Genomic DNA, 7,705 nt, shown 5'->3' with positions numbered 1-7,705 from the left:
ACTGAGCCTGGTGGTTATTGGCTTCTCTCTCTCTCTTTTAAGTGACACAAAACCACAGAGAAACCTGGCCCCGAAAATAAATCAACGCACTTTTTTTCCCCACCGGCCCCTGGAATGAAGTTTCGTTTCTGGCTGCCGCGATTTCCCTGTCAAGCCCCCCACAAACGCACAGCCGGTGTGGCTGGTTTGTTGTTGTTATCCCTCCTCTCTATTTCAGCTTCTTTCCCCCACCCCTCGCTCCTCCGTTGTTGCTGCTGCTGCTGCTCTTGCCTCTCTGTGGTGAGAGGTACTGGTTCAAACGCAGCCTGGCACTGGCTGGCCTACCCCTGGTGTATTTTTTTTTTCCTTATGCATTGCATTGCAATTCACCTCCCCTTCCCCCCCCCCCCTCCACGCCCGGCCTTTTAACGAGGAAAGGAGGCGACAGAAACAAACCCCCTCCCCACCCAAAGTTTGAAATGAAGGCTGGGGTGAAAAGAGGGAGGAAAAGTGACTGGAATTCGTGGCAGCAGCACCCCAGGACATGTAAAGGTCTCTGCCTGCCTCCAAGTCCACCCTACCGGCTGCTGCTGCTGCTGGAGGAGTCCTTGGGGGCTGCCCCAGTGCTGTTAAGTGAGTAATAGAAAGGAAAGTGTGTGAAGAGGGCACCTCTCCTGCCTGGATTGCGAAGGGAAAGGCTGTGGGTTGTGTGCACTTACCTCTCTGTGTGTCTGTGTGTGTGTATGTTTCAGTGGCCAGTCAGTGTTTCTCTATGTGAAAGTGAAGAGAAGAGCACTCAGCAGAGCCTCGGTTTTCACCGTACACTGCTCCACATACAGTACATGCAACCCGGAGAGACTGAAAACATTCATTTTTATATAAGGCAGCCTGCGATTGGCTCAGGGACTGAGGGACAGGTTTGCCAGCCATACAGCTGGCCTGTTACACCCAAAGAGCGAGAGACTCGCACGCACACACACACTCATATGCACACACTCACACACAAAGATCATCTCGTTTCTTTTACTAATGTTTCAGGACCTGTAGACAGCCTAGCAGGGCAGGTAGAAGGACCAGCAAACTCAGGTCAGTGAGAGCAAGGATGATCTGCACTAGTTAAAACGCTTGAAACTGGTGTCCATTGGTTGACTTGGGAGGGTTGTGGTAATAAACTACGACTCCACTGGATACCGAAGTGGGTTTTTTTTATTGCCACTGTATAGTGCCCCATGGAAGAGCAATTCTTTGTGTTATGATTTGCCAGTCTGAGCTGGTAAACAAGTAGCAAAAGGCAGGATTTCAGTTCTTGCTGGTTATCTCTCTTTTTTATTTTTACTCGGGATGAATTCATTCAGAGGCCAAAACATACAGAACAGAGAAGTTCAGAAAGGCTGAAATGCATCCATATAGTCAATGACTAGTTAGTAAGTAAATACAGAAAATCAATCCCATCACACTGGTCTGAAAACAATGAAGATAAACAGTTTGCTGAAATGGTCATTTACTCACTGAACTATCAAAAGGGTTTCGGACAATAACATTGCAAAGCGATACTATGAAGGACTAGTACTGCATGTTGTGTTAATAATCTTTCTCTCCAAAAGGTGTTTCAGAGGCCTTTACCAATTTAACATAAACAGTATGTTGTTTTTTAAAATTAGTGGTTAATATGGAAATTGAAGCTGATTAAATAAATTAGGAGATTATAACAATACAATCTACACAGCATGCCATACATATGTTCTTTCCCCTGTGATGCATGCAGTCCTGTAAGAGTCTCTCACAGATTACCATTTACATGGATGTGAAGTAAATCTAGACATTTATTTTTAATCTCAGACCTTCACAAACAAAACAACAGTATGACACCAGCAACTTTTGGTGTAACTGCATCACTGTTGCAATTGAGCCTCGAAAAACCTGCTGACACGTCTTACAACTATGAAAAGCTCCTTTTTCTGTTTAAATGAAACAAAATAATTGTAAGGAAAACATTCTCTGTAACCTGATTCACTGTATTATTGTTCATTATGTCTGATAACCTGTGGCATCTGCACTTTACTTAAGTATTTTTAAAAGACAAAATGTGTCATTTATTTTATGATTTACAGAAACTGTCCCTCAGATTGCAAGTTCTTTGGGGCTAGGATTATGTCTTCCAAGCAGCATTTGGCAAAATCATAAATAATAACTAATAATAGCATAAAATGGGAGTGACAGCGTCATGCAGATAACATATTCATTTATTTTTAAGATATAAGAGCGTTTTTTTATCCTTTAGTCCTCTCCACCTGCTCCCACTGCTGGGTTCTTCATAATAAAGGGGTTGATTCCCCTCAACTCCCATTCCCTATTGTTTGGCCTCTCCTTGCTTTTATTCCAGTGCACCTTAGTTACAAACATTTTAAAATTAGTTATTTATTATGATGTATCTCACTAAAATAACAGAAAGTAGATTTGTAGGAGGGTATATGTGTGTAAATATATATTAATTTCTTTGTGGCTAAGAGATACACTTGGCCTTCACTGCATCACACTCTTCTTAGGAGAAGGGCAAAATTCTAAACAGCATAGTAAAACCACATACTCTTGCTCTTGTTGTAAATAAGGATGGCTGGGGACATGATAATTGAATACGAATTATACGCCAAGATTTTCAAAATTACTAGTGGTTTTTGGGTGCCCAACTTAATGTTTTCATTCTTGATTTTCAGAAAGTGCTAAGGGCTGAGAGTCATCCTCGGAAAATCCGGTCCAATTTAGGTATCTTAGGCCGGACAGTAAAAAAATCAAGGCATCCCAAATCACTAATCACTTTTGGAAATTTTGGCCATAGTTCTTAGCACATTTGGTAATTTTCATACATAGATCTCAAAACATTTTACAAAGGTAGGTAAGCAGTATTATCTCCATTTTTACAGACGGGGAAATTAATGCATAGAGAGGTTAAATAAACTAGGCCACAGCTAAATAGTGGCATAATTGGGAATAGAACCTAAAGTTCCTATGTGCCAGTTCTAGTACCTGTACCTTATTTACTGCCTTACAGCATGGGGATTAATATTGTATCATGGCACCTTTCACTTCTTGATCACCAGTTCAAATCCAGCCAAGGTTATTACTGAACAAAATTAATTAGTGCGGCTGTTTGGTGGTGTATGTGAAATGAATTGATGATGTTGCTCCAGTTCATAATAGGATTCTACATTACAACTGGTGCCCTTATTGGCAATCTCAGCAAAGAAGCGAATCTATGTGGCCTGATTCCCCACTTGCACCTTGTGTGGTTGGTCACACCTCTGCAAAATGGATGTCAAATGCTACTAATTAGAATGTAAATTTTCATCCACTTTGCACAGGTGTAAATGATTCCATAAGGTGCAAGTCAGTGGAAAATCACTTCCCATAGAAACTAAGGTACCATATCACCCTTCGCTTGTGGAAGGATCATCTATCTCTAAAGTACCACCCTTAGAGATAGATGGTCCTTCCACAAGTGAACTGAGGTGCATTAGTAGTATGGAGTATAAGAAGCTTGAGTTCTATTGCCCTTGATGTACCTATCATATATTGTAAGAGAGGACTTCAATTTTCTAGGGCTAACACTCTGCCACCTTTTATAAACAATTGGGGCAAGGGGGGGGGGAGAGATAGTGAATGTCTTTCCTATGTTTTGTGTATATTATTTTAAGCAGATGGATTTTTCACAACACCCATTTGGAGATATTTCTGATGTTCACACACTACTGTCAAGAGTTATAAGGTGGAAGAAGAGTCAGTGAGGAATTGTGTGTGTGAGATTTGCATTTTTAAGTTAGCCCACCACCTTGGAGTATCTTAAATTGTACTGCTGTGCTGAACTTGTATTTTTAAAGTTATGTCAAGGGTGCCTAGAATGTATGACCAGGCAGCCTCTTAAGCATTTCTATAAATCTGAATAAAGAATCCAAAGAGTAGGGCCCTGATCCTGGACTGTGTTCCAAATGAATGGACTACTGCACCCATGCAGAGCCTTACTTGAGTCACTGGGGCTCTTCACAGATACAGAATTCTGACTGGGTGTTACATGCTGAAGAATTTGGGGCCTAGATGAGAAGATCCCATTGTTGGGTTTTGTTGTTTAGGTGCCCCTCACTGTACCGTGGTACCCCAGTAGCTATGCTTTGGCACAATTAACACGGTATATCCTATCATTTGTCCCCACTCTCTTTTCCCCCCTTTCTATGTTTTATGTTTGTATTTTCCTCTTTTGAGGCCAGCTGGGAAGTCCATTGACTTCCATGGGTACAGGAGTGGGCCCTTTATTATTCCTCTCCCTATCCATTCCACCACTACCAGAGGCTGCTTGTGGGGCAGAGGTGACCTTTGGTTGCTCTGTAGGGTGCTTTCCTGTCTGTGCTGAGTGCGTTGGCATGGGAAAAGAAAAGCTTGAGCTAGCTAGCGTCTGTCTGAGCCTGCAGGCTCTGGAGCCCTGGGAGCTTCTACTGTGGTGGCTACATGTGACCATTGTTGCATGAGCAGAGAGAGAGAAGGCCGTAAGACAGCTATGGGAGTATATGCTTTATCGTTGTTAGGCTTTATACACAGCTATGGAAGCATATTTGCTGTGGGGGGAAGGAAGGGTAAGGCAGGTACAGCATCATGTAGTGGTGGAACAGGCTCCTGCACTTTTCCTGTGGCCTATATCTATCCACAGCCCCAGGCATAGCTTGGCATCCTCCAGGTTAGGAAACACTGGAGTAGAATTATACAGTGGAGGGCCTATTTTCCTCCCCCAAAACAAACACTTTAACATTAACCATAATTTATGTGCATACACCGAAGGAAGAAGAGGTTTCCATCCACAACAGAACAGCTATAGAATATCACCTTCAGATCAGAAATGGTAACTCGGGCCACAGGACCAGTGCAGGAGGGCCACTTGAAACCCACAGAGTTGGCAAGTTGTTGCATCTTATGCAGCACCTCAGAACCTTCTGGATTCAAGGAAAGTGGGTGAGAATCATTATGCAGTGTTTACAGGCCTGCCAAACCTCCACTGGTGTCTCCACAAGAGGATACAATTTAACACTATGGCTGGATGTCTTCATCTCTTCCACCTTGTTCACAGTTTCCCTCATACTATTATTTATAGTTAGAATACACGTTTTCAGGCTATATTTTTCCTTTCCATGCCTCAACTGTTCCTTATGAACCTTCATCTTTTGTATCTCCATATGTATTTCCTACTTTCTTCTTACTATTTTCCCCTTTCTCTTTTTTTATTATTTTAAATGGCTAAACTAGGCCCCAATCCACACCAGGTACCGATCATTCTAAGTGCTTTACAAACAGTTTCTGCTCTGAAGAGCTTACAATTTAAATAGACAAGACAGACCAAGGTTGGGAGGGGGAGATACAGAGGTGAAGTGACTTACTGAAGGTAACATGGCAGGTCAGTAGCAAAGCCAGGAATAGAATCCAGGTCTCCAGTCAGTGCAGTGCTCTATACACTGCCCTCTCTTATTACCTGTGTTTCCCTAAAGATTGTTTTCCCTCTTCACCTCCCTAACAGAAAAAAAACAAACATTCCTTCAGCAAGTGGATGAGTCTACCCTTGCAGGAGAACTGAGTCATAGGCTAGCTGGAGCCTCTTTGCTTCCCTCAGCAGAACAGAGCACATATAATCTGGTGCCTTCAGCCTCATTTTGGCCTCTTTGCCTTACAGATATAGGCCCTGATCCTTCACACTCTTAGGCACATGCTTAACCTTAAGCATTTGAAGAGGCCCTGGGTCTTCTCATGCTTGAAATTAAACATGCACCTAAACATTTGTAATAGTGAGGCCCTTGTCAACACAGTGCTAAACCTAGTGGATTTTCCCTGTCACTGTGCAGTGTATCTTAATGCCATAAGCGTTAAGAAATATATAAATCACAATTACAACTTTTAGCCACTTCAAACATAAAATGTAATTAAAACTATTTAGTTTAGCTTAATTTCAGGTTGCTCTAACCTTCCTTCTTATGTCTTTCACATTCCAATACCGCTGAATAGCTTTTCACCTTTTCTTTTGATTACCCTCTTTTCTGCTCTCTGTGCTTATTGCTGACGTATATAACTTTATTATAATTCTTATGTATTAATTTACCTTTCACTAAAATGGAGGTACTGGAGTTCAGTCATTCTCCTTCTGTCCAAACTCCCATTGATCTCCAGGAACCTCAGGACTGGATCCCAAAGAAGAAGAAATTATTTCTGTCCAGAAGAATTTATAATCAAGGTGCCAAATCCTTCCAGTGAATAAGGCCAGCAAGATTTGGACTTAAGGGCATGATCCTGAGGACTGCTGAGTGCCTACAACTTCCACTGAAATGAATGGGAGTTGTGTGCTTAGCACTTCCCCAAGTGCTATCAGTTTTCATTCTGAAATAATTCAGGCTGCCTTGTTGCTCCCATCCCACATAAAAATATTTACATAAAATATCATTTAAAAACATGCATATAGCACCATACATTGCAAGCTTAGGCCCAAGTCCTGTGAAGGCTTGTGTATATGCTTAACTTTAAACAAATTAATAGACTCATTGGCTTCATTGGAACTACTCCCATGAGTAAAATTAAGGTTTAAGTCTTTGTAGGATTTGAGCCTAAATTCCCAGTTCTGCAAGAAGCTTTGCGCTGGCAGACTCCTGCTCCCATGTACAAGTTGTGAAGTAAATGACGCTCTGCAAGGGCGTAGGGGTCTGCCCATGAAGAGCTCCTTGTAGAATTTGGGTCCTAATGTTAAGACATGTTCCCTTCCCCCAGGAGTTTACAATCTATGAATCAATGGCAAAACTCCATAACCAGCTTGTATTTGCTCTCCAGGATCTTTCATTTCCCCTGTGCTTGTTATGCCACGATTTGCTCTTGACAGCTCTTGTCCATGGACCCATCCACCACTTCTCCCTTAAGTACCACTGCATCTTCATTACTTGAGAAAGAGGAAAGGCATGGATTAGTATAGACAAATTTGCATTTGTTTTTTAAATATTTTTCCACCATGTCTCTGAGTACATATACAAATTTACATAATACAAAAAGCTAAACAAACATGGACTCTCATCTGAAACAACCGTGTATAAACATTCCTCATCACACTTTGCACTAAGGCCTGAACGATAACAATAATAATAATAATGATGCTTTACACATATAGAGCAGTTTTCATCCCTAGAGCTCAAAATGCTTTACAAAGGTGAGTCATTACATTAGATACAAAAGAAGTCTGTTTCAGAGCAGAGAAAAGTCAGTTTCAGAGCGAGAAAAGAGCCTAGGTTGCCTGCCTCCCAGCTTGTGCTCAAGATGGCAGATGTGTCCTGCTCCTTGCTCTGAAGGTTAAACTTGGACTGTCAGACCTTTGGGGAACGTAAGTTCTAGCGTTACGGGCCCTTTCCTGTAACAATTCCATCAGTCTCCCCAGACATACAAATATAGGCCCTGCAACTGAGGCAGGCAGACCTCTGTGTGTATATGGATGTTATTGCAGGATTGGGCGCTGAGGACTGTTTAGGAAATTTAACAGATGTCACGATGGAATATGGGGACCAGTTTAGTGCCTCAGACGACTAAGTATCAGAGGGGTAGCCGTGTTAGTCTGAATCTGTAAAAAGCAACAGAGGGTCCTGTGGCACCTTTGAGACTAACAGAAGTACTGGGAGCATAAGCTTTCGTGGGTAAGAACCTCACTTCTTCAGATGCAAGT

The 7,705-nt window shown here is 42.1% G+C and overlaps 1 long non-coding RNA gene across 1 annotated transcript in view; it reads left to right on the top strand.

Moving 5' to 3' along the window:
• The first annotated feature begins 429 nt into the window (after nucleotides 1-429).
• Nucleotides 430-7,705, top strand: part of LOC117887810 — a 112,143-nt gene continuing 104,867 nt past the window's right edge. The window contains exon 1 of the long non-coding RNA XR_004648208.1: nucleotides 430-612. This is a non-coding gene — a long non-coding RNA (uncharacterized LOC117887810). The remainder of the gene's footprint in view (nucleotides 613-7,705) is intronic.

Source organism: Trachemys scripta, chromosome 1 (genome assembly GCF_013100865.1).
Source record: "Trachemys scripta elegans isolate TJP31775 chromosome 1, CAS_Tse_1.0, whole genome shotgun sequence".
In the NCBI taxonomy this organism is placed as follows: Eukaryota; Metazoa; Chordata; order Testudines; family Emydidae; genus Trachemys; species Trachemys scripta.
The sequence above is the reverse complement of the archived record's forward strand: the minus strand, read 5'-3'. Positions and strand labels throughout refer to the sequence as shown.